The sequence below is a fragment of the Talpa occidentalis genome, unplaced genomic scaffold (assembly GCF_014898055.3).
Source record: "Talpa occidentalis isolate TD23 unplaced genomic scaffold, MPIMG_talOcc4v2.1 talOcc4.3, whole genome shotgun sequence".
NCBI lineage: Eukaryota > Metazoa > Chordata > Mammalia > Eulipotyphla > Talpidae > Talpa > Talpa occidentalis.
This window is the reverse complement of record NW_023603184.1, coordinates 130,805,016-130,824,050: the sequence shown is the minus strand read 5'-3', so window position 1 is coordinate 130,824,050 and position 19,035 is coordinate 130,805,016.

Below are 19,035 nucleotides of genomic sequence, written 5' to 3'. Positions count from 1 at the left end.
GTTCCCAGTATAGAGAATCAGAGAGGAATAAGATACACAGAGAGAGCTTTGGAGATCTTGCTGCTAAATACTTGTCTGCTTACCTGATGGCACAGAAACCAAAATCCATGTCACCAACTTTTGAGAAGTGTCCTTCCAGGCCTGTGCTCAGAAATACAGCTTGTCAACTCAAGAAAGATGAGGTTTGTTTTTTTCTTCTTTGTTTAAAATAGGTAGGAATATTTTTGTCCCATTACTACAAATTTCTCCTGCTGTTCCTATAAATAAGCAGAAGCAGGAAAAGACCATCATGGCCATCAAAGTTTTAGTCTGAAAGGGGAACCCTCAGCTATTCATCATTTGCATGGAAATTTTCCAGTTCTAAGAAAAGAATCGCCTGAAAAGATCAGAGGAAGCCGCAACCAAATTAAAAAAACCTTAATTCACAGAGTAGACTCAGAAACGTTTTACTTCAATAGTGGACAATAATTAATGTAGACTAAGCAGATTCTGGTCCTATCTAAGAAATCATACAAACAAACCCCTAAAGGGCCAACTGTCACTAAGTAATTAAACTGTATCCTAGACCTAAGCTCATGAATATTTATAGGAATACAAACATGTCTAGCATCCAATAAGATGAAGTCTCAATATCTGAAATCCAATCACAAATTACCAGGCAAACTAAGAAACAAAAAAATATAACCCATAATGTGGAGAAAGACAAATCAATGGCATAGATATTAGAATATCAGTAATGAATTTAAAGCATATTTCATAAGTTTGCATAATTAGGGGCATGATATCTAAAAAAATTAAGTTGAACTGCAGAGTTGAAATTGCAATGTCTGATAATTAAAAATCCACTAGATAAGATTAACAAACTAGGTATTGCATTAAAAAGATCAATGAGGGCCTCCCCGGTAGTGTAGCGGTTGAGCGCTGGACTGCGAAGCTGCCCGCAGCCTCTGCAGCGCCGGGTTCTATCCCTGGCCACCAGGCGAGGGTCCCACATGGTGTGCAGACCTCTCCTGCCGCGCCCACTGCTCCCTTCAGCAGTGTATTTTGTTGGTCTGTCTGTTCTGCTCCCTGCTATGGCTCTGGTGAATTATCTTACCCTCCCGTGCTTCTGACTGTACCCAGCGCTTGTATAAATAAATAAATAAATCTTAAAAAAAAAAAATCAATGAACTTAAAGACATGTCAATAGAAACTCTCTAAAATGAAACAGAAAAGAAAAAAAAAAAAGACAGATGAACAAAGCATTAGTGAGCTGCTAAACTCTTTTCCTACTTTCCTCAAAGCTATTTTCCCCTAAGATGTGAGTGATTGTAGTCCTGAAGGAGAGGAGCAAAGGGGGACAAAAAAATATTTGAGGAAACAATGATCAAAATTTTCTAAATTTAGTTAAAACTATAAATTCATAGATCATATATGTCCAGCTATGTTCAAACACAAGCAATGAAAAGAATGAACTACTGGTACCAAAAACAGCATGGATGAATCTCAAAATAACTTTGTTTAGTGAAAGAAGCTCAGCAAAAGAATTCATGTTCTATTTATATAAAATTCTAGAATGCAAGCAAATCTATAATGACTGAAACAGATCAGAGATTGGTAAGAGTCAGAAAAGAAGAATTATAAAAGGATATGAGGAATCTGTGTGTATGATGGGTAGATTCATTATCTTGATGGTGGTGACAATTTTATAGATGTATCCACCTATAAAATATATATCGAATTAAACACTTTATAAATGTAGTTTATTGAGTGCCAATTATATCTCAATAAGATTTTCTCTCAATAAATCTCATACAGCAAAGCTTATATAGGGTAGATTTGTTTTATGTACACATATCAAAATTCCATGAAGTCAGCCAAAAGCAAAAGCAAAACTTACATCACCATCTTAGTTGGAACAAAGATACAAGAATAAATCAGAAGTTTGATAAAATATAAATAAGTAAATAATAATTTGAAGTTCTCACACTGTTGTGGGCAGGAAACTTATGGGTATACGTGCAGGAGCAGATAGAGACGTGAGCTGAGAAAGAAATTAAGCTGCTGCTGCTGTTTGTGAGCCCAGGATCTGCCACTCATTTCTGACGATATCACTACAATCACCAGAACCGATGCCACTTTGCCATAAAGAACTCTTCCAAATATCACTGTCCCTTGCTAAAGCCAAATACCTCTGCCAACATCTGCTTTATAAAAATGCAAATTCCACTGATACCTCATGTTGCCTACTTTTGAACTAAAATTTCATTCATTTGACTGGTGAGATCACATGTCTGAATCCAGATGCAAGCAATGCTGGAAATTTTTCCAAATCCATGTGGGAAAGGAAATACTTATGATGTAGTTGTTTCTCCCTTAGAGTAAAAGGCCACTTAGAAGATAATGGGCAGCTACAAATAATGATGGATGCCCACTACAATCATTATTCAGAAGAGCCAAGCCAAACGACGAACACTTCCTAAAGCATTTCTTTCCAGGAAAGGACATTATGTATACTTCAACACTTCAAACTTTAGATACAATGCCATTCTTAATTCAATGTTTATAGGTTATGCTAGAGAAATAGATAATACAGTTTTACTTTCAGAATTACCTCAAAAGAATATGAAACATATTAGGAATAACTTAGATGTATATGCTATTTACATTATTGAGGAACACATAACTTACTATAATTGCTAAAACAATTATAAAAAGCACAAAACACAACTAAGTCTCTAGAAATTGAATCAAACTATTGAAAAGCAATTCTATCTGGTGTGACAGAATTAACAATGAATGATGCAGAAAAATGGAGAAGGTATACAAAGAACACAAAAAAAATTTACTTTTCTCCAAAAACTGATCAATATCTTCCATCAAGAATGTATTCTGACTTTGCAAGACCACTTCAGGGAGAAACTCTTCTTGACTGTAGGAGAGTCTCTCAAAATGGTGAGAAAAGGAAGAGAACCAAAGATGCTTTCAAGGTTTTAGTTTGGGATTATCACATATAAAGAACACAATAGGAGCAAATTTTGAGGAGAAACTAATGGGAAAATTTAGAAAAAGTTATTAAATTACAAGGGTCCATGGTTGGAAAAGTTTAGAAATCAGAAGTTCTGGCCTGGAATTTAGGAACCATGTAATCATTTTCAGTTCTCAATCTTTATTTTGTTTGGCGCTTACAATAGTGAGATTTGGGTTCAGAAAAAAAATATTGAGATTTAATAGAAACATGGTTCTCACATTTATTTATACCAGAAGTTGGGCTGTAGTAGGCTGTACAGAAATTCAGAAATGTGACTGGTTGTAGGTTACACAGAATCAAAGACCCAGCTCCTTATGTAGCGACTTTTCCCAAAGTCACAAGAGCATTGCTGGAATGTCAGTCATCACAACCATTTTAGAATCAACAGAAAAGGGCAAAAAGGAAACAGAGCAGTCTTTTCCCTATAGACACGTTCTATACCTATACATCCCACTTCAACCATCATGCCATTGTCTGGACTTTAGTCAATGACCACATCTGTGTACAAGAATGGCTGGGAAATAGAGCCTTTGTTTATGGACCCAGCTAAAAATTATGGCTTTCTTTTACTAAGAAAAATGCAGAGAAGAGATACTGAGCAATAATAAGCACTTAGCATAAAAACCTAAGACAATGACTCTAGCAGTATTATTTCTCCCGCTGAAGAAAGGAAGTGGTAGTAAAAGCATCATTACAGGAATCTCTGTGAATTTGGTCTAATTCATACACTGGAAAATTATTCACAATCTTTTGTACCTTAACAATGAATTAATGACAAATGACTTGTAAGACACGAGAGATGTGTGCCAGCATCATGAGTACATAGAAATACATTGGTGGTGGGCCTCCCCACTGGCGCAGCAGTTGAGTGCTGGGTTGCGAAGCTGCCCGCTGCCTCTGCAGCACCAGTTCGATCCCCAGCTGCTCTCCGGCCACCACAGGAGGGTCCTACATGGCGTGCAGACCTCTCCTGATGCCCGCTGCTCCCCTCAGCAGTGTACTTCGGTCCTTCTGCCTGCTCTGCTCCCCGCTCTGGCTCTGGTGAATTCTCTCACCCTCCCGCACTTCTGACTGTACCCAGTGCTTGTATAAATAAATAAATAAATCTTTAAAAAAAAAAAAAAAGAAATACATTGGTGGAAATTAAGCTAGCATAACCTTTTGAAGTTACCAATTACTTCTTATGGGGCAAATGAATAAATCGCAGTCACATGAATTGCATGTATAATGTCCTGAGTCAGATGTATAATCATCATAACACCAAAGATTAAAAGGTAGCTTATTATCAAACATGCAACACTCTCACTTTGGATAGCCACTAGGTTGAACAGTTTAAAATCTAGTATAGCCTGGATGAGTTTCAAAAAATGAAATTATTTAACACATATTTGTAAAAACTGTATGCTCTTTTATATGACATATTGCTGTCAAGAAACCCAGTAGCTTTATGCTCCTGTTAATCAGATACAGAAAGGGGGGGTGGGGGAGGGAGGAGAAGAAAATTGGAAGAAACATCAGTGAGAAAGAAAAAGACTAAACTGTGTAAATGAAATAACTGCTATCATTTTTCTTCGCCATTACCTTGACAATAAAGGGTTTCTATGGAAGCTCCTGATTTATGATCCTTTCAGGCAGTCACCACTGAACAAAGCCACATTGATTTCCCAGGATCCAAGGTGGGGCAGTTCAAGGCCACTAACAATTGCAACTTACACTTCCATTGGTTAATATCTTTGAATTGGATCTGACCCAGACCAAATTTATGAATGGGGCTGCTCTTGCTCTACCTGTCTTATCACTTACAAATAGAAATCTTTACAATAAGTCATGAGTGCACTGTGGACTTCTGACCCATCCCCGTGTTGGTTCTCTGGTTTGGAGACCTTAAGACTCTCTTTGAAGATTATACACCAATAGATTATAGTAATCTTTGATATAGCCGAAACTTTAACTGCTGAGACAGTATTATTATAGCAAAAAGACTAAATTCAAGGAATTAGGTAGAAAAGCTCAATGCATTTGTTCCTGGATTTTCTTTTTTTCTTTTTTTTTTTAATAATAAATTTTATTTTTATATTCCCCATACAATTGCAGCCCCCCCATTCTGACCCCAATCCCTCCCCTCCCACCCCCGCCCCCCTAAAAGTGTCTCTGGTTCGTAGTTTTTTGTTGATTTTGATTTTCACTTTCTTATAGTTATTCGTTTTCCTGGTCCCTTATTTAAGTTTTCTAGATTCCTGCTATGAGTGAGACCATCCGGTATTTTTCTTTTTCTGTTTGGCTTATTTCGCTGAGCATGATCCCTTCCGGTGCCATCCATGTTGCTGCAAATTGCATGTGTTTATCTTTTTTGAATGCTGAGTAATATTCCATGGTATATATGTACCACATCTTCTTGATCCAGTCATCTATTTTTGGGCATTTGGGTTGTTTCCAAAGCTTAGCTATTGTAAACAGTGCTGCTATAAACATAGGGGTGCAGGTGTTCTTTGGAATTGATGTTTCTGTGTCCTTTGGGTAAATACCTAGGAGTGGAATTGCTGGATCATATGGAAGCTCTATGTTTAGTAGGTCCAGAAATCTCCACACAGCTCTCCACAGTGGTTGGACCAGTTTGCACTCCCACCAACAGTGCAGAAGAGTTCCTTTTTCTCCACACCCTCGCCAACATTTGTTGTTGCTAGCTTTTTTAATATGTGCCATTCTCACTGGTGTAAGATGGTATCTCATGGTAGTTTTGATTTGCATTTCCCTGATGACAAGTGATGTTGAACATTTTTTCATATGCCTGTTGGCCATTTGCATTTCCTCTTCAGAGAAGTTTCTTTTTAGCTCTTCTGCCCATTTTTTGACTGGATTCTTTTCTTTGTTATTGTTGAGTCTCATCAGCTCTTTGAAGATTTTTGTGATCAGTCCTTTATCATTAGTATTGGGTGCAAAAATGTTCTCCCAGTTGGTGGGGTTTCTCTTTGTTTTTGTTATTGTCTCTTTTGCTGTGCAGAAGCTCTTTAATTTGATGTAGTCCCAGCATCACACTCCCAGACTTCAAACTCTACTACAAAGCCATAATCATCAAAACTGCATGGTATTGGAACAAGAACAGACATACAGACCAATGGAATCGAATAGAAAATCCAGAAATAAACCCACAGATTTATGGTCAACTAATCTTTGACAAAGGAGCAAAGACTATGCATTGGAGCAAAGAAAGTTTGTTCAATAAATGGTGCTGGGAAAACTGGGTCGCTACATGCAAAAGAATGAAGCTTGACCACTACCTCACACCATACACAAAAATCAACTCAAAATGGATTAAAGAACTAGACATAAGACCTGAAACCATAAAATATATAGAAGGAAATATAGGCGAAACACTACGTGATTTGCACATTAAAGACATCTTTACAGACACATCACCCAAAGCAGTGATAGTGAAGGCGAAGATAAACAGCTGTTCCTGGATTTTCTTTACATTAGTGTCATTAATAAAGTATATGAAATACTTTTTCTTTTACAAAACATTGTAAAGGCTTCCTTGCCCCTCCCTGGCCTGGTTCCACTGGCCTGGGAATCCCACTTTATTTCTGTTCCTTTTCTCCTCAATAAACTTTTTCTTTCTATAAAAAAAAATTGTAGAACAAGGATGTAGAGAAATAAAGTAGGAACATGGAAAGGGTAGAGTAAAACCTAATGTAAGAGAACTTGTAATAATGTATGCATGAAGATAAAGATGCAAAAGATTTAAATAATGAGAAAAAATATGATAGTTTAATAAATAAGTTATAAAAAGGAAGAAAACTTTGATATCAAAAAAATGAAATGTTGAGGTATAGAAAAAACACAGGAAAAACAAAGAAAAATCAAAGTCTTAATAATATAGCCTAAGTATATCATTTAAAGGCTTTCTGAAAGAGGTGACATGAACTGAGTTTTGAGGGACAGATAAGTTAGTAGAGAGCCTCCCAGGTGACCCAGCAGGTTGAGCACAGCACTGTGAAGCTGTCCGCAGCCTCTGCAGTGTGGGTTTGATTCCTGGCCAGCCAGGGAGCTACCCACATGGCGCAGCAGACCTTTCCTGTCTCGCCCGCTGCTCCCCTCAGCAGTGTTTTTGGTCCGTCTGCCTGTTCTGCTCCCTGCTTTGTCTCTGGTGAATTCTCTCACCCTCCCGTGCCTTTGACCTGTACCCCAGTTCTTGTATAAATAAATAAATCTTTATTTAAAAAAAAGAAGTTAGTAGAGACAACAGCTGTGCAATGATAGATGTGACATGTGAGGAAATGCATTGGAAGGAGGAGGTAGAAGTATAAAGGCAGAGAGGGGCCAGGGTTCAAATCCTCAAGAGCTTCCTGCACTACAATAGGATTTAGTTTCATCCTCAAAGCTTTATGGAACTGCTGAAAAAGCTCATGAGGTGTGACATGATTCGAAGGAATTTTAGAAAAATCACTACTTGAGAGAAGACAGACTAATATAGATAGGAGACAGACTAATATAGATGCCTAATGGCATATCTTGAACTTAAAGGCACTGGTGAAGAGGAAAAAAAGATTGATTCAAGAGGCACTAAATAGTAGAAACCGTGGGCCTTATAGAATTATCAGAGAAGGGGTGAGAGAGAGTAGTATATGATAATACCACCCATGTTTCAAGTTTGAACAACTAGGTAGCTGGTTTTATCGTTCTCTAAAATATGGCTGCAGGAAAATGAAAAGGTCTAGGGTGAAGATGGTGAGTTCAGATTTGATAATGTTCGATTTGAGCTATCTATGAGTCATGTGGTAATGTCCCCATGCACCTGCTTATGAATCTGAAACTCAGTATACTTCAAGGTATAGTGACTTGCGTAGAACAAAACCTAAAGAAATTTGAGACCTAAAGAAATTTGTTGAAAGTCATCAAGACTATAATGTATCAATGAAAAATATGTGAGGCATTATATATATATGTCTCCCCTCTATCTGAAAGTAAAACATTCCTATGAAACGTTCCATCAGCCAAATGACATAAAGCAAAAATTAACGATAATTTATATTTTAAAATTGTTGAACATTTTCAAATCCAGAAAATAACCTACCAAATCATACCAAATAATACATAAAATCTAAAATATCTCTAATATATAGCACAGGAAGGATTTTGTAAATACACCACTTGTATAAAGTGGTAACCAGGAAGATGCTTGGCAGTGCCACTCTCACGACTTGGGCTCAAGCTGTTCCTATCACAGCTGCTGCAAAACAAATGCTGAAGGTTATCTTGTGTTTCACCTTTATGTCATAAAAGTGAAATTCCTCTTCAGATTTATTTTATTTAGCAAAAGCAGGTATAAAAATAGGTCTGTCAAAAATACCAAACTGGTACATGTGAACTTTTGAAAAGTGAGGGTACTGTATGCCCCAAATTGTGAAAGATATGAGTCAGTTCTCAGTTTAATCTGTAGTCCTCACTTGTTAAAGAATTAGTATCACCCCTCCACTAGCATGGTTGGGGCAACAGAGTTTAAAAACCTTTCTTTATTTCTTTATTCCAGGCATGTACCATACAGTCCTTGTCCCATTAGGCTTGATCAGCAGTGTGATGGAAACTTATTTCTACTTTGAGCTCTGTTTACAGAGTCGTGTGTATCAACTCCCAGAGATGCTGATGAGGCAACAGAGATGCTGACTCTTGGGTTCTCCTGTTGAGAAAATCATTCCTCTATAGCCAGGGCTGTGGTCTTTCTTTTTTCTTTTTCGTGGCTAATCACCTTATGATGTCTATTAAAAGGATTGCAAAACCTTAATGATTATATGAGTTTCTTCCTTCTAGATCCCCATTTACAATACTAGTATTGTATAAGGGACTCATTCAGAGAATTACTACCATTACTACTAATGGTAGAATTACTACCATTCTTCTTACCCCCAAACTGCATGAACACACTTAATCTGAATGTGTCTTTCCTCTAGACTTCTATTGACCCAAAGAAGGTAGTGTATGGCCAGTGTGGAGAAACTCCCCAATGCCATTGTTATGTAGTATAAGTTAGACAGAATGAGTCAGCAAAAAATAAACACGGATCCTCTGCCAATTAATTTCTCACTTTCTAAACTCAATAGGATTGTGTAGACATACTACATGATGCCAACCTCAGAAAGAAGGAAACTTCTCTCTTTTTGATCATCTCACCAATAAGAAGCAGATTTACTAGAATGTACTGGGGTCCTCCAGAACAGGAAAGAAGTGAGTTTGGAGCATTTGTTTCGTCTTCCACCAAAGGAAATATAACTACATTTTAACAGGAAATATACCCTTTCCTAGTTTGGAGAGTCTACCCTATATTTATGTGGAATTTAAGTATCTGGATGCAAGTTAAGCGAGCACATGGCTGATGTCAGATTGCCTGGCTCAGAACTTGGTTCAGCTACTCACCAGCTGTGTGACATCGAACATTTCTTTAACCCTACTTTTACTCATCTGTAAAATGGGAAAAATAGCACCTAGGTCACGATGTTGAAGCGAGGATAGAATGATATATGCCAAGTGTTTAAAACAGTGTCTGACATACAGTACATACTCCACAAATGTTAGCCATTAATATAAAGAAGACTTTTTCTTGCATATTTTGTTTTGTTTGTTGCATTGCTGGGATACTTTTTTTTTGGGGGGGGGGGCTGGTTGGTTGGTTGTTTTGTTTTTTTAATGAAGATTGGTATCTGATGCTGCCAGATGGAAGCCAGAGAAGAGTAAACAACAAGAGATGTTCACGGATGGACACACACCATGCTTTGCTCTGCTGTTGCAGGCAGCGACCCACCGGTGTATGTCACTCAGGGAAGAAGAAAGCACAGTGGTATGCCCTGGCACCAACAGCACAGAATCTCCCTGAACGACAAGCAGCTGGGCTGGAACAAAGCCAGGGAAGGAATGTAATCTCTTTGGGGAAAAAAAATCACAACACATCTTCCTATTTTGACAGCCCAGGGAAAAGAGGCAGCTAAACAGAATAAAGCGGCAAGTGTGCTTTGAGATCTTCCAGTGAAAAGCAGTGGAGACACACACCCTATTATTGTGCAAAACCTGTACTTACATGTACATCCAGAGCTTTGGCCCTCACCCGAATTATGCTGCAAAAGGGAGAGGATTTTGACTGTTTGTCCCCTCACGCGCCCCCCCCGCCCCGCCCCCCGATAGGGCACAAATTCTTTCTTTCTTCCTGGATTTGGGTGGTGTGCTACAGCTATGGCACAGAAAGTCCCCTGAATGAGAATTTCCCATTGTAACCTGAAAAGGTGAGCCCGCCTAAAAATGCTCTATCTGAATCATTTTTAGGTTTCTGAATTTTTTATCAGCTACAAAAGTGACAAAATAAAATTGAATGCATCATTTGTGCATTATAACTTGATTATAAATAGAGACAAAAACCAAGAAAGGGGGAGGAAAAGAGGAAAAGTGAGGTCATCAACAAAGAAGGAGAGAAATACAGAAAAGAGGAAAGGCACATGCACCTGCTGTAAATAATAAAAAAAATGTTAGCTAATATTCATGCAGGGGTTCACTTTCTCCCTTCAGACGATAGAACGTTTATTTAATGAGTCTCTCTCAATCAACTTGTCAAGCAAAACAGCTGCACCTTCTGGGCCTTTAGCTCAGAGAAAAGAAGTAAAGTGTCATGTCCACACAAAGCTGCCTAAGCTCGGTGTCTCACACATATTTCTTTCAGAAAACAAAAATCCCAAATAACCAGAATCTCCTCCATCCCAAGAATTGCCTGCGCCATCTAGTGGCATCTTGTAATATAACCTCCAAGAGTTTGTGGAATCGCAAGAGCTTGTGCTTTGTTTTCTATAGAATTAGAAGGATCTGTATTATCCAGCCAGTTGCAGGATGTCAATCACTCTGATCGCACAAGAAAACCACCTGGAGAGATTTTTAAAGCAATTTCAACATTTGAATCTCATGTTCAAATACTTATTGAAATAAAAGATACAACTTAACCAAACTATTTATTTTGTTAAAATAACCTGTCAGAATTTCTAACAGTAGGGTTCAGGGAATTGTTTGTTTTTCAAACTCTTCAGGTCACTTAAATAGAATCCAGCCTTGAAAACTAGTGAGCTAATCCAACCCCTCCTTGTTCTAAAATGTAGAAAGGAGAAACCTATTATCCTTCCTCATTCAGTTGCTGGGCCAGTAGAGAGAGGAGTGGAGGCCCTCACCCAAATGATGAGGTCTTGTTAGAGCAAAGTGAAACTCACAAGACTGTGAAGGGTCAGCACAAAAAGGAGGCGAGAAAACACCGTCCACATGGGAACCCTGCCTTCCTCTTAGAGTGGACTTGCTCTGCTCTGTTCCCTTGTCTCTCACTTGTATTAAAATATGCCACAAAAATATTAAAACTAAATTGACCTGTACAAGCTGTATTTATTTGAAAAGATTCTTTTTAAAATAAAAAATTAACCCTTTCCAATAAATAGAATGTAGAATTTTTTGGCATTTTGATTACATCTCACATATTCTATTAAACTTTTAAACAAATTCTATGTGCACAAATTTGCTGACATTACACAGTATAAGGATGAATTCTTTATCTATAACTTGCCTTACCAAAAAATTTGCAACAAAGGTAGATAAAGAAGCAGTAATTTTTTATTTTAAATCAGAGTGAAAGCAAGTGAAGGCCAAATAGTAAGAGAAAATCAGGAAGAGTACATAGTTTCTTAATTAGATCTTACACAAATTCTACTGAGCTTATTAGAGCTAATAAAGACAGGAAAGATATAATCAGTAACAAGATTCCCATTCCTTATTTGATTAAAACAGACCAGTTGCCTAGAGTAAGAGAAGTAGTCTTTGACAAAACACAAATTAAATTAAATCACTAGCATATAGTACTAGACGGCGATAAGTGCTACAAAGAAAACAAAGGAGGAAGGCCTAAGAGTTAAGGATTAAGTGGGGTGGCCTGGAAGCATGTTGCTGGGAAGGTGAGGCAGGAAGCCGCACAGCTATCTGCACCCTGAATTTATTCTTGCCCACATGATGTTCAGTACAGATGGATGTGATGATTCTGAGCCAAGTAGTAACTAGGAAACCAGACCTTACTGCCTGCTGGTCCTGCTCCTCCTCTGGCCCTCCGGGTTCTGTCTCCATTCAGCTGGAGAATGCAGAAAGAGCGAGCACAGAGAGGGCATGCCCTCCTCCAGGTGAGGAGACAGCATCACCTCTCTCATCCCAACAGTGAGAAGGAATCACACCACTCTGCCTACATACCACAGATCTGGGAAATGGAGACACACGGTGCGCCACAGACACAGGTTAAAGAAGACAAACATAGCGTTGGCTGTTCCTGCCCACAAGCAGCGAGGATCACTGAAATAACCCACAGGAGTGACCATGCTGACTGGGACCAGGGTGGTGATGACATTTTGGCACAGGCGCTTCTTGAGAAGACACTATTTGCCTTAGTTAACTCCCATGTGGACTTTTTAATTAAAGTTGTGTTCTTTTTGTTCTTTTTTTTATTTTTGCATAGAACTGGGGTGTAGGACAGAGGGTGTGGGTAGTAAGAGGATTCACCAGAGACAGAGGAGGGAGCAGACCAGGCAGATTTACTGAAATACACTGCAAAGGGAGCAGTAGGTTAGCTCCCTGGGCGGGGCTAGAATGCAGGCCCTGGCATTGATAGTGCTGAGACTAACCCCTAGGCCACCAGGGAGGTCCCCCATGTGGACTCTTACTTGTGTCCAGAAGAAGAGAATTTTATGCAAGAATACCTGGGTAACAGAGGCAGGAAACAATGAGGGTGACTTCCTAGACTCTGAAGTTCTTCTGCAAGATGGATGGGGGACTTGTTTCCACTGAGGGCTCTGGAGACACAAACATACAGTTTATATAATTCCTCCAATAGCAAAACATGGAGTGGGAAATTTGAGTATTCTCTTGTAAAATCATAGGCCCTAGGGGAGAGCAGGTGCCATAGAGACTTGCAATCTTTTGACATCTTTTTGATGATGAACACATATAAAGCATATTCCAAGAGATGATTTAGGGGACAGCGCACTGTGATGACGTCTTTTAATTTTGGAGAAATAAAACTATTTTTATAATAAATTACTTTTTTATAATAAAAAATAGTTTTTGTTCTCCAACAATTTGCCTGTATTTAGTCCTCCATAGACACAAACACACACAACTCACACACACACACACTCATCCATGCACATGTCCACTTACACCAACACACTCGCACATGCTCAAACATACTTCAAACAGGGAGTAATTATGTACTCAGTGACAAAGGAGAGAAGAGTGGCAATATTTATTTTTTAGATCAAAAGTTGCCCACTAAAATACTTTTCTTCATATATTTTGTTTCCAAAAGTGTAAACCCATTTTGGAGACAGGGATGTAAAGGATTTTCCTAAATAGATCAAATATGCAAGCCAGAAACAATAATAAAAAAGGATTTTTCCCAGATGAAATGAGATTTTCCTCAACCAGAAGGGACAGGCAGGAAGAAAGTTCAGTTTTGCTAGAATGTCCGTATTTCCCACAAGGAGTGGGGGCAGGGGTGAAGGGTGTACAGATCCTGTCTGTCAAGAATTTGATATTTCTTAATTGTTGATTATTTTGCACTAATTTAGATATATTTCTTTTTGCATTAAACTTTGATCCACATGATTGCTGAGTTTTGCGGCACCCTTCCATCCCAGCACCACGGTGAAGCACAGAAAGATGCCAACGCTCCAAGCTTGCCAACCCACCGAACCCACAGTGCCATCTTAATGTAATGATGGACACCCAGTCATACCCTCAGTGGACAGATGACAAACAGAAAAGAGCTGTTCTACTCCCCAACCTTTCAGTGCATAAGAACTTTGAACTATGGAGTCCGATAACCCTTAAGACAGAATAAGGTTAACAAAATTAAGATTAGAAATGAAAAACTGGACCTTCCTGGTGGCACAAGGGGTTAAGTTTCAGTACTGTAAATCTGTGAGCAGCCACTGCAGCAGGAGTTCGATCCCTGGCCAGGGAGCTACCCACATGGCACAGCAGAACTCTCCTGTCTAGCCCACTGATCCCCTCAGCAGTGTATTTCAGTCAGTCTGCCGGTTCTGTTCCCCACTCTGTCTCTGGTGAATCCTCTCACCTCCCACCTCCGCATCTCTGGCCTAAACCCCAGCTCTTGTATGCATAAATAAATAAATCCTTTTTTAAAAAAAAAAAAGAAAGAAATGCAAACTTGAGTTCAGTTTCTTGCCCATTTGACTTAATAAACTGATAGCCACATACATTTCACCAATAATTCTCAACCTTGATTGCACATTAGAACCACCTGGAGTGCTGTCACTATCCACAAAAGACAGAGCCCCACCCTCAAGTGCTTTGATTTAATTGGTATGTTTAAAAAGCTGCCCAAGTTATTTTAAGATGCAGCCAGGGCTGAAAGCCCTGGTCTTACTCCTTCAAGCGTGAATGGTGCATGCTGTGTACACTCTGACAGTCAAGACTACAAGAGGCTCCACAAAACAGCAGTCTCCTCACACGGTCTTGCCTTTCCCATCTACCTTTCTTATGTGGCTTCAAAACAAATCCAAATACTTACTGCAGTGAAGTATAAAACAAAACCCAGATCACTACAAAATGTTAAGAGTTTGGGGACTTAATTACATCAACACATTTAAAAGATGGCTTTCGCCTACAGCCCAGAGTGTCAATTCTTTAAAAAGTGCATTTGGGGTCTCCCCTGGTGGTGCAGAGGTTGAGCGCTGGGCTGCGAAGCTGCCCGTAGCCTCTGCAGCGCCAGTTTGCTCCCCAGCCACCAGCGAGGGTCCCACATGGCGCGCCCACTGCTCCCTTCAGCAGTGTCTTCAGTCCTTCTGCCTGTTCCGTTCCCCGCTCTGGCTCTTGTGAATCCTCTCACCCTCCCGCGCTTCTGACTGTACCCAGTGCTTCTATAAATAAATAAATAAATCTTAAAAAAAAAAAAAAGTTGAATTGCTTACCTTTAAAAAAAAAAAAGTGCATTTGCACATCTGTGATCAATTTTTTGACCAAAACCATGTTACAACTAGAGAAGTGGGGAAATAAAGGCAACACATTTTAGCACAAAACACATTTAGCAGAAAACAAATTCTAGAGCAAAACAAAATAGCACAAAACCAATTCTAGCTATTTTATGAAATTAATTTATTGGCATATCTTACATATTTTCTCTATGCTGCACAGTGACAGCATACACTGGCCTATATTTACCTCATAAAGCCTAGAAGAAAATTGTAACTTTATGCCATTGTGTGGGGCTGGCTTAAATGAGGTTTAATCCTGGTTTTCAAGGTGCTTCTAATCTACTTGACTATCAGTAGTTCAGCACTCAGCTTCATGCCACTGTGATGGATGCCCCTCAAATAGCTTATGAACCAGGCTATAACTGCAGACAGCTTTATTAACCCATCTGTTCACTCATATGAATGAAATCATTCCTCTACAAACTACAAATGACTATCACCTCAAATGACAGCACTGCAAATGAGATGTTCAACTTGAAGGAGTATTTGCCTGCCCTTAGGGAAATGTTACTGCTTGGATAAGAAGAACCAAGAGCAGACTGAAAAAGAACTACTTCCTCTCTTTGCCAAGTAAAACCTACAACTGATTTATGAATAGGCAAGAGAAACAGTCAAATGCAAGATAACCAAAAGGTACAGGTTATCTGTTTGCCCATCACCCAGTTGCCAAAGAATCTAAAAACTCATCACTGGCACTGGATTCCTTTGGATTAAATGATGCCATTTCCCTGTTGACCATATGTAAATTAATATAGCCACGTAGAGGCTAAAGTATTATCACTAACAATGACATCTATTGAATTGCTCAACTCACTGGAAAGCACTGAGGACCTGACTGGGAGGAAGATTTCTCAGAAAAGAACAGTGAATGAATGGAATGGGAAATAAAAACTTTGTAACTCTAAATTTGATCTATGATTCACCCAGCTTTTGTTGTCATAGCAATCTTTTCAATTCTTCTCCAGTGAATTCACAATTTTGCCCCCTATTTGAAAATCTATTGGAAATCCCTATTGGAAGATAATCTTGGAGTAACAAGTAGTGAAAGATAACTTGGGACTTAATGGAGGAGTTCTTCACATTCAACCCACAGAGAGGGTTCCAGAGATAGAATTCAAAGGGTCCATGAGCTTGAATTGAAAAAAAAATTAAATTATACTAGTTAGACTCACTAACTTTTAACTGAAATTTAGTCTTTCATTTAAACCCAAATCCTGCCACCAAACCACAGTAGTATCCACAATACCTGTGGTTTTGTCACAGATAGAATTTATTGATACTTTTATTTCTCATTAGAGTTGTGGCAGATATCTTGCAATACTGTCATTATTTGGTTATTACTTTAAGTTTATAAGGATTATTAGGCCAGTCACTAGATTCTGCTATTTAATGTTTAAATACCAGTAAGAAGCATGCATGCTACTATATCACTTCTTTATATTATTTTTATAACTGCATTTCAATATGATATATTGAATATGACATATTTTATAACTGCATTTCAATATGAGCCTTTTGTATTTTATATTGTGCATTTAAAAACAACATCCTGAGACAGGGTTGACAGGCTTTAGCAGACTGACAAAGAGTCATAATAGGAAAAACTCTTAAGAACTCTTGAAATAGAGAAACCTCCCTTTCCTTGTACTGATTGATAATTAGGTTATTGTGCACTACACATCCCAAGTACATTAGCTTTTCCAAAAATATTGCAGTCCTATATACATCATTAAGGCAAACAAAAACCAAAATATCCTCAAATAGATTTTCGCTACCAGTAGCCCTCCAGGATTCATGGTGAGGTTAAGAAAAAGGCAAATATCCTCTATGCTTTATCCCAAATAACACATTAAAAGTTATTTTCTGCAGATGATCAAACTTCATTGAGATGAAATGCTTTCACTTGCATTTCTTAAAAAAGAAAAGAAATTATCCACTACCCATTCTCAGAGCCATCCTACTTCTGACTTCTATAGTGACTTGCTAGAGGATTATAGCAATTAACTTAACCTTTTGGAACTACTACTTCTCTGTATGTAAAAAGCATAAAGCTGTGGGTCATTAAACTATATAACTATGTCTAAAGGTTTTCAAGCCATCAATGCTGCTGTTGCTTAGAACATATTTTGAGACTTGCAATGATGAATGCTATATAATCATAAAATGGAATAGCACAGAAAAAGAATTCTAGAAGGATAGTGAAAGTGAACTCTTGACAATTGGTACACTGGCTTGACCTGAGTCTAAATTCATTACAAGTCAACTTTTTTGGCTTCAGCTCTACCACCAGGATCTTGGTGATCAAAAACTCCCCACTAAATATGATTGGTCACTGCCAAGGACTCCATTGCACTGTCTCAAGTTTTGTGACAACTGCCCTTAAATCTCCACTGAAGGGCCCTGCAAAGTTAAGGAAGGAGAAGTGAGAGAGTGGAATGATAAGGCGATTCCACAGTCTTTTTTTTTTTTTTAAGATTTAATTATTTATACAAGCACTGGGTACAGTCAGAAGCACGGGAGGGTGAGAGAATTCACCAGAGCCAGAGCGGGGAGCAGAGCAGGCAGAAGGACCGAAGTACACTGCTGAGGGGAGCAGTGGGCACGGCAGGAGAGGTCTGCATGCCCTGTGGGATCCTCACCATCGGCCGGGGATCGAACTGGTGCTGTAGAGGCTGTGGGCAGCTTCGCAGCCCAGCGCTCAACCACTGAGTCACCGGGGAGGCCCCGATTCCACAGTCTTGAGGAAAAACATAGTCCTACAACTGTTGTTACCCCCCCACACCCAAGAAATATCTCTTAGAATAGAGGTATCGGCATTTTTCCAGGGCTGGCAGATATGTTCAAGGTGATTCCACATCTCTTCTTGAGGGGGGAGGATGGGGAAGGAGGAGACTTGATGCCTTCATGGTGAGGGCAAGATGGTAATTACCTATTGTCACAAGACACAACAGGGAGAGCCAAATAAACCCAGAGATATCAAATGCACACCTTTACTACCAATGCAATTCAAATACACCCAACATTTCAATCATTTCTGCAGGAATTCAACACAGGCAATAATTACATCATCCAAAGAAGCAAAACATTCCCTTATAACCAATTAAACTCATTCAAGTCAATTATTCATACAATCCCTGCCAATACACAAGTCAAACCTTCACATCAAAAGAGTTTGTTTACAAACAGACTAATCCCCTCCAGAAATTGGCACCACTGGTATATTATAAAGTGTCCTGGGGGAGCACTGTGGTCCCCAAGAGAATTCGCCATCTCTGCCCCCACAAAATTTTCCATCTTATAGATGGGGAATCCAGGTACATGGAGTTGTAAGGTGCTGCTCTGAGAGAAGAGAATTCTGAGGTAGAAATAGAACTAGATACCCAAGGGATAGGGCTCTGTGAATGATATTCTTATTACACACACACACACACACACACACACACACACACAGAGTCTTGAGCTTTTCAAGAATGATACTGAGAGGCCAATAAGTTCATTGTAAACATGCATGTTATGTGACCCAAATTTTAAAGATTTATTTATTTATTTATTTTTATTATACAATAGCCTGGGGTACAGGCCAGAGGTGTGGGAGCGTTAGAGGATTCGCCAGAGACAAAGCTGGGAGCAGAACAGACACAGACGAAGGCACTGCTGAGGGGAGCAGTGGGCGCGACAGGAGAGGTCTGCTGCACCATATGGGAATCTCCCTGGCCGGCCAGTAATCGAACCGATGCTGCAGAGGCTGCAGACAGCTTCACAGCATTGCGCTCAACCCACTGTGCCACCGGGGAGGCCCAATGTGACCCAAATTTTAGATGCTAATTTGATAGTTCAAAATTAAACAATCCTTCTTTCAATTTTCCAAGGAATGCAAACATTGTTTTTAAAGCCATGACTCGCCATTGAAGGAAGAGTGTCTCTCTTCTCACTTTTGATACACCCTATCACCATTCGCTAGACCAATAGATC